The following is a 15,701-nucleotide window of genomic DNA, read 5'->3' as shown; positions in this document are numbered from 1 at the left end:
TAATTTGCATGCAACATGCCATTCCCACACTCCTAATCGAGCCTTTTCCCTCCAACTATTTTTTTTTTTTTAATTTTCTCTAACATTGAAAGAAAGGCTTCCATAATGTAACATCCCACCATGCTGTCTGCACTTGACAATGTGCCATCCACACTGATTCATAAAAGTAATAAACATACTGTATTCATAAGCTCTCAAACTAACTCAGAAAACTATCAATAGCTGATGTTTTTCCTTGCTTCTGCATTCATAGTTAGTAAGATTTAAGAAAACTACAAAAAATTATCAGTATAGATTATAAGGAAAGATGATAGCAATAAAACTGTAGCCAGCTAAATACTGGAATGGAAACCTCAGTGCAAAGGCCTCTATAAGATCAGCATCCTAAGCCTCTAAGCTTGTATCCTATGAAGTGAAAGCATCCTCTACCACCAATTTTTAGTTCAGAATAAATGATTTTTGAGAGTAGGGACTATTTGTTACAAATATTCCCTGTATATATACTGAGTTTATGTGTACAAGATTATGTTTGATGAACATTCATGTTTGATGAACATTCAAATTAATCAGAGGCAACAATGAGATGTTAAGACTCCTGCTGTACTCATATAATACATAATCCACAATTCCTGCCTGTAAACTATTTGTTTGCCTTTTTATATAATGAATCTTCTTTCCTCTCATCACTGAATTGACAAATTTTCAGACTATTTTCTGTTCACGACGTGCACTTAAGCATACAGAAGTAAACATGGTCAGCACACACCTACCACTTGGGGTACTCAGACCTGATGCAAACGCACCGCTCCCTTTGCGGCAAGCTGTCAGCAAAGCAATGAGACTTGGCTGCAAAGTAAGCTTAAAGCCCAAGGCTCAAAAACACATTAACGTATATTGAAGTGGTTCTAACATCCGTCAACTGTTAAAAAATTTGTGTAGTTGATTTTTTTCCTGTTTACTGAATTCATGCATTTGTGTTAGTTTTGCTGTTCTAGTTATTCCCACGCCCCAACAAGAGAACTCAGGAGATAGAAAGTTTATAATCTCGTCTAAAACTAAGTGTGCTAAATTCTCAGGAAAAAAAAAAAAAAAAAAAAGTACATCTAGTAGCCAGTCACAGTAGTAAGAAGAAAATCTCCCTTGTAAAGATGAAAGAAGAAAGTACTCCATTAGCGTTGTAAGGCTAACAGAAAACCAACTCTTTGTTATCTAAGGCACTGCTTAAGGAACCCAGAAATACTAGAAATGTGGTAGTGAGAGGAGGAGTGTGAATATTGCTAAAATTAAAAGGAGACTCAACAAATAGATAGAGCAAGTAGGATTTTGTTTGCAAGAGGTCAGAAAGCAGGTAAGATTAGAAGCCCTGTGTGACCACATGCCATCAGACAGCACCAGTCATTGCTGTACAGACAACACCCAGATCTTTATCTGTAACTCAGGAGGGATTTTAAGTAACTAATTACTTCATTTTTGGTAGGAAGGTAAAAATATGTTCAAAACAAACATTCTCTGTGCAAAGTCTTCACAGTCATCTCTACTGAACCTCTCAAATAAGTTATTGCTCTGTAGCTCCCACTTCTCCAAGCAAAAGGTTGAGCAGTGCCAAGATGCAAGTTAAAACAAATAGGTGGACAAATTATTTTAAGATCTAAGATATGACAGTCAAATTAGAGCTCTGCTTTAATTCCATTAACGCTCATAGTGGCTGCACCTGTTAGCAAGGTAGCAACCAGATATCTAACAAAGGTGGCACTGCCTTTCAACAGCCTGACAAAGCAAGGGGAGAGAAATAAGCAGCCCTGCTGAAGAATAAGCAATAAAGTGAAATGTGTTTTGAAGAAAGTGAACTGAAATGGAAATCACAGAACTAAAGTATGTCTCACAGCACCTTATTGGATCAAATATCACTGTCACTTGGTCTCTAATTCCTGGTGAGAATGTTACCAAATTTTCGAGGAATGAAAATAGGTTCAATTCACAGGCCTTGTGTTAAGTAACTACTCTACTACTTGTAAATAGAGAGAGGGAAGAGTTAATGTTTGGTGATAGTGTTATACTGATATTAATACATTGGTATAGTGACATTGTTACTGTGTAGAGGTGCAGATTCCACAGCTCATGTGATTTGTGCTTCTGTCTGTAATGCGCAGTCACTGCCAGGTTTATTAGACATCACAGGAATTTTTGAGACCACACGTGCAAAAATGAAAGAGCAATAAACCAAGAGGAGTCCAAAAAATAAACTGACTAATTAAACAAAATAAAAAGCCCACCACAACAAAAAACAGCAAGAATCAATTATCTGGAATGTAAATGTAGGAGCATTAACAAAAGAAATCAAAAAAAGAAGTCAACAACTCATTTCACACCAAAGCATCTCAAGTGGGGTACAGTAAACCAGCATTGCATTCTACCACTGCAGTACAAGATTATTTGCTTCAATTCTCAGAGTCAGTTTTTTCCTTTTTTGCCACGGTTACAGAAGGCAGTGCTGTAGTGCAGCAACAGGTGCATCTCCTCAACACAGTACATAACCTTAAAAGCGTTTCCTCCGAGTCACTAACTTGAATGGAAGTGCAAGAAAGCACTCCTACTGCTCACATAAAAATATTATATTCCTAGGCTGTGTATTCAGCACTCCATTTTCTAAAGCTCCCATGTAATGCCATTGTTTGCACAGTGGCTATCTTACAGCCAACTTGTACATACAAACACACTCAAGAAAAATGCTATACCTCTGCGTTTGGTGTTTGAAGCAAAGCCATTCTTTGTTAAGCCCACTGGTGGTAGCTGAACAAGGGCACTACCTTTCAACAGATGCAGATTGCCCTTATTATATACATTCTAAAATTCCTGCCAACCCAGCCAGGGCTGATGTAAGCAGTTGAAAATCATTAATTATATATTTAGGAAATTAATCAGTGCTGTGTGTGTGTGCATGTAAGGAATTAATTAGTCCCATTCTGATTTTAATATTATTCTTTATCGTTAAAGTTAAAAAAAAGTCAGCTTCGTAATAAGCATTATTTCATATTTCACTGTCTCATTTATTTGTTGTACTGGTGAAGAAGTTGATCTAGAGTGTAAATGTAAGAAATTATTGCTCTGTGACTTCAGATCTTAATTTAAAAAAAATAATAATCAAACAAATCAGCCTTACAGTCATTTGCACATAAAGTGAATGATTTATTCTTCCTTGGTTGTGAACAGCACCTCTGCAATTGTTATGACAAGGCTCTTACTGACATTCTCATACATACTTCACAGCCAGACTGAATACAAGTCTGAACGGAAATGCAAGTTGAAGAAAAATAAAAACTTACTTTTTTCTTATTTTCCCCTCTTGAGAGTTTTAAAAATCAGTTTTGGAAGATAGAAAATACACTGCATACCTTCACCACTCAAAGTTTGATCTTGCGAAAACCTGAGGCTTAAAAAGCCGAAATACTCAGGGATGCTACAGTCCACCTTGTTTGATCTAAGTGCTACTTCATGTACTATTATGCAACATTCAAGATGAACAAATCAACTGTTCCAGGAATACTGCTTTGAACAGTATTGCAGCTCTGAAGCATATCTTCCATCTCACTGGCTTCCTGCTGGTGCCTGCAAGGAGGTTACAGAGACAGAGCCAAGCCCTTCACACCTGTGTAGAGCAAGTGAGCAAGAGTCTCAGGCTGTTTGTTAAGAAGGACATTCCCACTGCTTGGCTGTGAGGCCCCTCAAGGAAGCTGTGCCATATGCATCCTTGGGGATCTTCAAGATAAAACAGAGCCCTGAAGAACCAGCCACGAGATGATGGCTAACTGTGCACTCAGCAGGAGGTTGGACTACACAACTCTACTGTCCTACTCTTTGCAATAAGATGCTGTGATGAAATTTCATCTGCATTTCCTTGCAGATGTGAACATCATACCAAAGTTTTCTTTTCCATTTGTAATTCAAAAGACAAAAGCTCTCCTGATATTCACACCAGTACAAAGCATACCAGATTCCATAACCAATTACATAGAAACAAACTGTATAATTAGCAATAGAACTGGTTACTTTTGCTTCCCCAGACCAAATGACTAAATGCTATTTACGTATCTAAATTTATATTGCTCATTCAAAGCTACTCTTAACAAGTCCAGGGTGAGGCTTGAGCTATGATAAGAAAAACTAAGCATTCTGCTTTGTGCACCTCTATTTTACTGTTGCCAATCTACGTTGAAATCAGTCACATGATTTATCTACACATTTCTTACCCTTGCTTCAGTGCCAGCTTTATTTGACAGAATCCAAGAGCATCAACTGCATTTGTTTTCCACTGCGAACATACACTATTGAGGGACTGATCAAGTCTACTTTTGTCACGGAACAGCATAATTATCCTATAATTATATTAGAATCTCCAACAGGTAACTGGCACAACCTCGTACCCACAGCACATGGTCATTTCAACATAGTAAGGATTTTTCTTCTTAAATATGCATTCCTGCCAAAGACAGCCTACTGTTTATTTGCCTAGAATCCTTCTGTGTGCATTGTACATCATCTTGATCACATGTAAAGCTACTGCACTGAAATTTCAAAATCCCAGAGAGACAAGAGGCCAGAATATTGACTACAGAAACTAGTACCCTTGCAAGCACAGCAAACCACAGAATTATCGTTCCTACCCATTCAGGCTTGTAAGGCTTGGCTACGCAAACACAGGAGTAGATGTTCATTCCTAATGGAACTGCAAGAGCTGCTGTAAAATAGACTCTAGAGGAAGAGCAGCGAAGCTGAAGTGCTATAAAGAAAATCTCAGGTATTGTATAATTGATGTCTCTCTAGAGCTACCACATGTTAATGGGTAGTATAGAAAAGCACAGAAATACTAGCTCTTTTCTGAATATTTCATCAGGGATGTCCATCTCAGAGTTCTTACCAACTTCAGGACAATTGTGTTAAATTCACTTATAAAGTAAACTCTGTGAAATGCGTTTCAGATAAATCACTCTGCCTGGCTGCCTAAATTTTTAAAAATAGGCAGAATTGTGCAAACTGAGTCTAAAAGCACTAGCCACATAATGGGTAGTGCTCTTCTGCTTGGCTGGCAAGTATGCAAATTTGTCCATTGAAAAGAGACCATTTACCCTATGTTTTTTGTTACTTATTTCACTTCAGTGAAATAAAATAATGAAAAGGATTAAGCTGATCTGATGCAATGGGAAGCAAAACCAAAGGTAGCTACTTAGCATGAAAAATTTTTAGAAGTGGGTACAGATCTTTGTGGGAGGCCAATCACCACCATTCTGATTTGTTTGTTTTTTAAATTTTTTCATTGTTAACTATTAACTCAGGAAAACGAATTGAGTGCAAGATCTTTCTCTTGCCCTTCCCACGTAGCACTAAGCTAACTAGTGCACTAATTTCTAGCAGGTGATCCCTTTCAGTCTCTACACAGAGCAATGTCTAGTGAACTGACACACTATTTTGTTCAATGAGCATGGCTGCCTCTTATCAATTTATAAGGTGAAGAAAAATTTCTATTATGTCAAAGCATTATCCAGCTTTACTTCCGTATTATAACGAAACACAGGTCTAGATGCTATACAACTGAAAGAATGCAGACAGAATAAGAGGATCCTATAGGGTTAAAATGTTGCTTCATTCCTACAAAACCATATTTTGGACCTTCTCATGGGATATGCATGCTGGGTTCTAACTGCTTATATTCAGGATTCTTGTAGATTAAAAAAAATAAGCAATCACTTCACAAACTCCCACTACGATCATGAGTGTTGGAATTTGTGAGCAAAATACAGTCAGAAACAGCATCTCTCTATTTCCATCTGCAAAAGGAAAAAAGACATTTCTACATTGCTGGACAAGCTTTTATCAGAGACCTGCAGCAAAACAACATTGCTGATTAATGCTCTGCTAAAAATGTATTTTTCAGAGGACTGTTATTGACATAAGCCTTACAAAGAAAGTGCTTTAAAGCACAAAAAGAAAAGCAAAGGAATCCATCTTGTTTGTTGGGAAGAAAGTTAGGCTCCTTTTCAATAATAATGCAAAGAGACCAGCATGGATCTCAGCATGCTGCTGAACTGAAAAACATGCATGCCCTGTTCAGGCAGCCATCACAGTGCATCAGTGCTTTTTCTTACAATAGCTATTCCCATCAATATAAAACTGAGTCTCCAAGAGTTAACTAGTATAGATCTTCATAATAACACTGTCAGTAACAACAGACAAATTCATTACCTAATGAATCTCTTATCACTGTTAGGGCATGGCATCCGCTCTGTAACACTACAATGCTCTACAACTGCCTATCAGTTATTCTCTTTATTACTACATAAAACATTAAATCTATGTCTATCTTCCATTTTCCATGTCTTCTGGGAAAGTTTTACAGCTATTACTGCTCCCTGCATTCAGTCTATGGCTATAGGAAAGGAGCACAGCCTTTATGGGCAGGCTACAACATATTTAAGATTTGCATTCCATCTCATACCAATTCCATACCGCCGTGGTAATCTGAACACATTTTGCACAAGAGGAGACCATATGGGCCACTTCTGTTTTGTTCTTTTTTTTTTTTTTTTCCAAAAACATCTCCTAGGGAGAACAGCTTTGAGCACACTGCTGTTCAAAACAGTTCATCCCAACAAGAAAACATAATAACAAGTGAAGAACTGCTTACTGCCATATAGAAAAGATTTTAAATGGAGCCTCTTTCAATGGAAACAACAAAGAGCAGTCAAGATATCCAAACTGACAAAAGCATGGCAAAAAATTACTGAATTTAACAACACATTTCTCAGAATTAGGAATGAATTGGCAGATGCCAAAAGAGGGGGAAAAAAATAAAATGCAATGTTGCATATTGCATCTTCTTATGACAGATGGTTTGAAAAGGATTAATGAGGTGAGCGCTGAATTTCTAGGTTGCAGCAGTTAATACTTAACCTCCAGCCAGCAGGCACCACTAAGGTTTTTACACCTGAGTTGATAAAGAGGTCTGCCTAATTGAACTGTTGAAAAAAACCTGTGCTAACTGGAAGAGTATCTTCCAAAGGAAAAAAAAAAAAAAAAAAAAAAAAAAAAAAAAAAAACCAACTAGATTTAAAAAAGAGTACAGAGACCTTGTCACAACACCGGTGCAGAATTGGTTTTATGGGTAAAGAGATTCTTTAAGAAAGAAAAGACAAATTCAATCTTTTTCTTCTCTTTAAGAAGCTATGATTATGAAAGACACACAGATTAGATGAGCTAATTTTATGTCACTCAAATGAAGGGAAAGAGAAAGATCAGAAAGAGGGACAATTTTACTTCACTTCTAGACAATTCTAGACAATGGGAATAAAAAAAACTTCTCTTTCAAGAAAAAAAAAAGATTCAAAATATCAAGAAAGTTTCTTCTGGAATAATTAAACTTCTCATCGCACTTAGGATATCACAGAAGTTACCTGTGTGATGTAAGCAGCAGACATGGCATGTTGTCACTCCTGGTTTAACTCATGCAAGAAATCTATTCCAGACAAACAGATCACGTGTTACAGGACCATTTCTTTGTTTGTTCCAAAAAATCTTCACTACTACCATGCCTTGTATGCATGGTATAAGCAATAAAATGGCTTCTTCAATGCTAATAAAGTACAAACATTCAAGCTCATCACCTCACTGGTATTGAGTATTGCTGTTCTTAGTGATATAAAGTTTAAAAGAAGATGGTATAACTAAATCAGGGATTGCTTGTGGTAGCATCAACTGATAATGCTTTCTGATCGTGAACATTGCCCTGCAACTGTCCATAAGTCATTTTACACTGACATTTTCTAGCAGGAAATTCTGTTATTTTAAAGAAACCTGGAGTTGCACTTAGCCTTCCGTCTGCCTGTGGACTCCAAGTTCCTTCACAAAGAACTCAGGTCCATGTTAAGGTACCAGCTTCACAAATCAACAGTTTTCCAAGGTCCAGCATCCAGTACTGGGCAGCTCCTATTACCTGGGAACCCTCACACCGAGGGCTTCTGCACATACCCTTGTAGGCTCCCAAATGAAGAATGACAGTGATGCATTTTTCCACATTTTTGTGCCCAATACCTACTTTACTGGATACACTTTCTGCCCCCTGGCAGATAAGGCCCCTCATAGCACACCCATTCATGCAACATTTGTTAGCCCAACAGAAATGCTATTTCAATTTCTTTGCCTGGAGTACAGAAGATGAAGGCTATTTCTAAAGCTTTCAAAATACACTACACATCTGAATTTCTATCTAACATTAGTTCTATATCCTGTATCTGTAAAGACAATCACTCTTTCCTTAATATGGTGATTGCATTTGTTCTTACGGAATTGCTTCCTTTACTTTTCAGACCTCCATTTTGCCAAGTCCATCCTAAACTCTAAATCTGTCCTCCAACAATGCCAAAGTCTTTCTCAATATGATGTTGTCTGTAGGTTTAATAAGCATATTATCTTTTTCATTGCCCAAATCTATCTAACTCTGTTCTCAGTGCAAAAGCACCAAGAAAAGCACAAATAAAGAATCACTGCAGAACAAGAGCAGAATCCACACATCCCTTCAATATCTTTTATTTAGCTAAGAAGTTACAAAGGAAAAAAGAGCAACACTTTACAGTAAGCTGATCCTTTCAGACCATAAACTAAATCTGAAGAAAAAAAAAATTGTAAGCAAGGCCTAAAGTGAAGATTTTTACCTAGAAAAATTTATATTGAGCTTATGTGTGTAGAGTTCCTGGTTAAACACTTCAGGGCAGTTACTGATCTTCACTGTCTCTTATATTTTGAAGTTAGAAGTGCACTGTGCAACAATGTCTACAAGACAACACAGTATAAATATTTAATACCCCAATAAAAGTAATTAGAAAATTTCTTTCCATCATCTTTCTTCTATATTTATTTCCTGGAATACAGATGAAATTGTTCTAAGATATCCACCTGTCAGATTGAATACCCTGCATTTCTCCAGCAAAATAGAGAAAAGATGCCTGATCATACCTTATTACTGCAGTTACTTCCACAGAACCTGTATACAATATGGCTAACTCTATAGCATACACTAAACTGCAAGGAGCAGAGGAATGTATTCATTATTCTCCAATAACCTAAGTAAGAGACCGAGAAAAAAATAATATAAAATAAATATAAAATAAGGAGACATGAAAGAAGAAAAAAAAAAAAAGTGTATTTAAAGTATTAAAAAGAAAATCTTACCACTTTTTTTTGTGGTTAGTAGTACATTCATAGGCAAGTAAAAGAATCATATTGTGGTAACCACAGATAGAAAAAAAACAAACATTCATCTAGATCTACCTTCAAATAGCCATCTATAAACAGCTAAAATCAATAGAGTTGTACTTGGAAGGGGCTTTTCATCTTTCTGCAGTGTATGTGAGAACTAATGAGCAATGTGCCACACCCAGATGCAACCAATTCTGTCAAATCAATGTAGGGCTTAACATTGTAATCACTTAATATTGTAATACAGAGTAATGAGAGATAGTCAATAGCTGTGTCCTAGCTTATAAAATACTCCTGAAGGTGTTGCTGTTTGTGGGTTTTGTTTGCTTGTCTTGCAGGAAGGGGTAAGAAACTCCTTAATATTGCACTAATTCTGCTGAATAATTAGTGAGAAAATGAAAGCTTGATACTTCAGTTCAAACTGTAGTCTATATACCTGCTCACCTCTCTGTACTTCTTCTATAGAAGTGTGCCACATAAATTGTTCTATATTATATTTCTGTAGCTCTAGGATAAGAAAAAGTTACATGTAATATACATAATATATATTAAAAAACCATACCATATATTTTTAGATCATTTCTATTACATATATTTTAATATAAATAAAAATATGTTCCTTGATGATTGGCAGTATCCACAGCATTTAGCAAAGTATAGGTGTTCTGCTTCAGCATATCCCAGGTAAAGCAATTAGGCATTTTTGGAATACACTGTGATTATCCAACACGGTACTTAGAATTCTGCTCTCATAAATGTGACGAGACCCTTAATGACTTCAAGCAGTAGGAGAAGGGGAGCAGAGGGAAGAGAGCTGGAAGCTGCTTTCATGGTGAAAACTGACAGCTCTTTGTTCTAATTTCACCCAAACTGCCATAGAGATGAATATTTTCTTTCAAAAATCACATTTTTGTAAGAGATTACATTTTCCTCTAAAAGCAGAACTCCTCCATTCAAAGATATGCCCATTTGTTGTTGTCAGATTCCGCCTACCCGGGCTGAGAGCCTACTGTAGCTGTGCAGATCTGTGACCTGCACTTCACTCCCTCCAGGCACTATAAATAATTTCCATGGAAACAGCGCTGAAGAAGATATCTGCAAGCCAAGAGGATATCTATAGCCTTTCTGCTGGATTTACGTCTTTTCTTTTTCTTCTGTTTTCTCAGTAACATCAACATTAAACATTTTATAATATACTTAACACACAAAGTTATAGGAGAAAGGGAAGATAAGAAAATCTGAAGGAGATTCCAACCACATGACATACATACATTTATCTATAGATTATCTTCATACTCAGCACTCCCACTCCTCCTAAGGAAAGAATACATTGCATCTACATTGCACTTTTTCACCCGAGAAAAAATTCTCCCTCAGCCATCAGGGCCCTTAGCTGGAGCTAATTGTATGTATATTTAATGAAGCATCTAAATTCACGCCTTAATGAGGTTGAGAAGAAAAGCAGATACGTGTGGAATCAATTCTGAAGAGCTCTGAAATCAGTCCATATCAGAGCCCCAGGGAGGACCCAGCCACTGTGGCCGCACTGCAGGCAAGCCAAGTAAGCAATGCAGGGCTGGCCTCGATCTGCCACACACAAACAGCTACCTTCACAGCCATTACTTTCAGCACATCACAGCTAATGCTTAAAGAGTGGACATTACTTAGTAAAGATTATATGGAACTCTATCACACCCTGTTCCCTCACAACTAACCTTGTTAACAAGAGTCTGTGTATACTGGAGCTGTGCTGTTCTGCATCCTTCTACCTATACCTAGCCAAGAAGGACCGTGGCTTTGGACAGTCTCTGCAAACTCCACAGCTGGTGAATAGCCCACTGAAGCTGCAGATGACTAGCGCCAAATTCTAAGAGTCTCCTTACCCTGAGATCCATCTATACACACAGGAAGAAAGAAAGACTGCGATTTTCCTTCTCTGCTGGGCTTGTCCGACCCGCCTGTAGCTCTGCAGAAAAAGGAAGTGAGTCAAGGCTTGAGCTCAAACTCAACAAAAGCACCTAAGGAGAAGTAACTGTAAGCGCTTTGTTGTGTTTGTGTTGGCATTGGTGGACCTTTCAGTAACAGTTGTTACTGAATGTAACAATACATTTCTATACTCACTGTTACCTGCCTTGAAGGATTTTTTTTGGAGTTCCTTCTTTCCTCCTAATTTATCCTCACGTATGCTTTGAGAGCTGACCTAATGGTTTGCTTTTTTTCATTAAAATACAGCAGAGACTGTAAAAGACTGTGTACATTTTTGTCAGTATTTCAGTCTCTTTTTTTATGATCCAAAATATAACTCTCATGCTAGAAAGAATTCAGACAGTTCAGAATAGGATCAACGTTAGCATTATAAATAATGACTTGGGCATCCTTAAGCCACCATTCAAAACAAATACAACTTCCTTGAGACAGGACTGCTTGTAATAAACAAGTCATTATCTGCACTCATATGTCAAGGCTTCTGCGTGTAATACAACTTCTAGAAAAACATTTGAGAAGCCAAGACTCTTGGATTTTTTTTTTATTTTTTTATTTTTTAATCAGAAGTTCAGAAAAATACCCCACGGAAGCTAATTCTTCATGAAAGATCTTTATACTTACAACAGTCCCCATAGCTATGGAAATTCAGATTGCTGTTCACCTGACATGTCTGACAGCTTTTTGGCTCCAACAGTCAAAAGAGTATCAAGATCAGAAAATGATTTCTTGTTCTCAAATGAAGATACCCTGAGAGGGGCTATTTTTTGTAGCCTGTTCATAGATCCTAACTCTGCCAGAATTCGCACAGTACTCCAGATACTAACAAAGTATTTAACATTATGTATAATGCTTCTCTGTGCCTTATCACTCTGAGTATTGTGCAATAATTATCCATCTTCCTTCACAGATTTATTAAGAAGGTTATTCAATTAACGTTTCTAGCACTCTTGAGATTCTCAGATGAAGAAACAGTACGTGTATGTAGGGCTTTGAGGAAACTTTGAATTCAAACTGTCATAATTACAAAGAAATCAAAGACAAATTTTACAGTGTTTCACTGTTTTTCCTCTGTTAACTACTTTTTTCCTACAGCTGACCATTTACTGCCAACTAATGTGAAATTCCATATTATGCCTTGCTTTTGGAAAATAATAATAATAATAATAACAAACACAAACTGCATCCATAAGGCATTAATTGTATCAAAGGAACACTGGTCAGTCAGACCACCTTGTTTTCACAGCCAACCCTGTGCAACGAGACGGACTCAGGGCTGCACCTCCTTCATGCCTGGAAGCAGCCACTGCAGAGCACCAAAAGATGCAGGCACTGTAATGGCTGCTTCACTCCTGATACCAACATCACACCTTCTTGGTGTCACTGGGAACAACTCACAGCAGCTTATGTTAAATCCCCCCAATCTTCCCATCACTGTTCTTAGGTAGATTAACTTCTAACCCTTCATTTTTCCTGTCAATTATTTTTAATTAATAACAAAGTAACATTTTTTAATATATATATATATATATATATATATATATATAAATGATGTCCTTTTATACAAAGGATGGACATTAAAAAAAAAATATATCAAGAATAAGTGGATTATGAAACAAACAAAAAGAGCATTTGAACTGCACTACGTTGTGAATACCAAATTTGTGCCAGTTTCTTTCTGGCAGCTTTCATTGTAAAGGACTCTTTATCTGAAGTTAATAACTGAACGTTCACAAGTAACATCCATTTAGGGCCCATAATAATTATCCAAGAAATCTTTTGAAGTTTTGTAGAATAAATAAATTTCAAAACCCAATTCAGAGCTAAAGATCATAACATTGGATTTGTGAGAGCTTACAGACTGGTAGGGAAAAAAAAGTAACATTTTTAACATTCTGAATACTTCATATTATCTAATAAGCTTAAATAGCTTAATAATCTGCAATTAACTTACAAACAAGATTTGTTTTATTTTATTTTGAGGTCCAAAAGGATAAGATGCACATTTGATCACTGAAACTCACACCAACAAGAAATATATGTGTTCATGCCAAAAGTGTGCATGCTTTCAGTATTCTTTTCACTTTTATTTACCACTGAATCTGAGGTCAGTCCTGATCTCTGCTGTATCCAGGTAACCCCACAGATCTACACCACTAACCTGACTGTGATCCAGCTGCATAATTTCAAGTCTGGGCACTTATTACTTGAGCATGTCTTAGCCATGTCTATATATTTTCTTGCCACACAAAAAACTCTATTTGCCTAGCAGGTAGATATCCATGAGTTCACATACTACCTGTTCCAGATCATCACCTGATGAGGAAACACAGAGCAATTAAGAGTATCGTGGCCTTCCGTGCCTTCGAGCCCCTGAGCAGCACCGCAGTGAGCCGCTACCACCACCCCAGCCCAGCCCTTGGAAAGCTCTGGGGAGAACAGCAAGGAATAAGGCACTGACAGGATAGAACAGAACAGCCACATAGCTGCTTTGGAAATTTTCAGTTGCACGCCAAATGTTTTTACTGAAAACTCTCTGAATTTGAGTTTCAGCCAACTCTTACACTCCTCCACACAAAGAAGCTTCCTGAATTGTTCTACTGAGGAAAAAAAATAAAGAGCTGAAGTATTGTTTCTGGTTTGCACTTTGTATAAATATTTAACTTCTGGAAGTTAGTGCATACTAATACGCCCAAGGAAATTTTCCCCTTTAGCACTTTTTTCCAGTTTTGCCTTATCCAGACCTCCATCTTTTCCTTGCTCACTCATTCCTCTGGAAATAAAAGTACCCAGAGATTCCCCTGCTGCACCCTGTAATCAGCTCCAATCAGTTGCTGGAATAGCAGAGAATTCTAGAAGAATGGCATCTCCCATTAAGTCTGCTAAGGACAAATCACAGATTTTATTTCTTTTATTATGAAGCTTTTAACTTCAGTAGCCAGTGGGGAAAGCCTAAAATACAAAACAAACACAATTAAAAGCAAAAGTGAAGGGAAATAAGAAGAATCTCAATCAATGTTTTAATCTCATTTGGAGGGCTGACTAATGCTTTTTGAATGAATAGGGCCAGGAATAATGGTCAAATATTTCCTTTTTCATCTATTTATAGAACTAGACAATTTTCAGCTCACTAAATCTAAGTATTAGTTATCTTCCTTTTTACTACCAGGCTACAACTGTTTGAGACAAGTTACTATTTTTCTGCATTTAAATACAAGAGTTTTCTGAAGAAGTTTCAGCACAGTCATACAAAAATTGCTTCAATCACTTGACGTCAGAAACTTCTTAATATATAATTACAGATAATTTATACATTTATAAACTATCACAGAATCACAGACCATCTTCCTCTGCCTTGCTTTGCTGATACATGCAGAAATGCATCCCTTAAGCTTGGGAAAACCTTTGGCAAAGCTAAGCACACAACTTACAGTTACTTTTTCATTGCCAAAGTGAAGAGGTAGGATGGCTTCTCATTCCTGTACAACTCTATGATGAATGAAAGGCCACTTATTCTCACCACAATTACTGGGACCTGGTAACTTTGGTAACATGGTAATATGGCTGCAAGCAATAATATACAGCTATCCACAGATAGCAGCTACTGGCTTCACATCTCACACATAGATTTGGAGTGGCCTGGGAACTATTTAATATAATTCTGCTCTTGGGTGATTCACCTCCTCTTACATATACTACATTCTGTAGTGCAATTACTGAAAAGACTTTCACAATCGTCTTGCTCAGAGCTGAGCACTCAGATCATCTGGGATTAGGCTATAATTAATTATGAACAGCATTTCTTCCAAGCACATCCACTTCTGCATGAACAAACCTAATTTTTGCTCTTCACAGCTACCTGTATTACGGATGGGCTAAAAAGTCTTCAGCCAGTGGTCCATTCCATTGTTGCACAGTGGGTCACAACAATATGTCAGAAACTAGGCTGCTGTCTGCATTATTCCTAGACACGAGTAATGCTTAAGATGTCAGAGTCCTCCTTTTAATTGGGCATGGAACAAGCCTTAGGCTTGTGTTTTTACAAAGGACAATATAGTACTGCAGCCTTGCATTGAAGTGCCTAGGATAATCCCTAAACTGTGCTCAGGAAAAATAAGAGCTAAAATGCTACAGAAGGGATTTAAAGTAACAGCCAGCTTTTTGCAATATAGAAAAAAAAATAAATCAGATTTATGATACAGTTTTATATAACATTAAAATGCTTATGCTTGTGAGGAGAGAGTATCTTAGAAGAAGTAATACATATACATTCACTGAAGCAGAAGCCAAGCATTGCTTACAGAACAAAACAAAACAGAAAAACAGGCCTTACTTCTTTCACTCAGCTAGCCATACTGCTGCAGGGACTGTGGTTTTGCAGAAACCGAAGGGAACAAATATTAAAAGCAGGGCTATTGCTTTTTTACCCCTTAATGACTCCTTAATTTTTGTCTCGTCCTGCCCCCTGGTGG

General features: G+C 37.2%; 1 protein-coding gene across 2 annotated transcripts in view; it reads right to left on the bottom strand.

The window, feature by feature from the left end:
• The window catches only part of PLPPR5 (phospholipid phosphatase related 5), a 203,121-nt gene that overhangs the window by 185,773 nt on the left and 1,647 nt on the right, over positions 1-15,701 (bottom strand). Inside the window, exon 1 of one of the 2 annotated variants that reach the window (XM_085232182.1) lies at positions 11,130-11,239. The exons of the other annotated variant lie outside the window; for it this stretch is intronic. The gene's annotated coding sequence lies outside the window, so the exon portion shown is untranslated. Of the gene's footprint in view, positions 1-11,129; positions 11,240-15,701 lie in introns of those variants that run through there. 2 annotated transcript variants of the gene reach the window in all.

The sequence above is a fragment of the Meleagris gallopavo genome, chromosome 10, assembly GCF_905368555.1.
Source record: "Meleagris gallopavo chromosome 10, MGAL_WU_HG_1.1, whole genome shotgun sequence".
In the NCBI taxonomy this organism is placed as follows: Eukaryota; Metazoa; Chordata; class Aves; order Galliformes; family Phasianidae; genus Meleagris; species Meleagris gallopavo.
The sequence above is the reverse complement of the archived record's forward strand: the minus strand, read 5'-3'. Positions and strand labels throughout refer to the sequence as shown.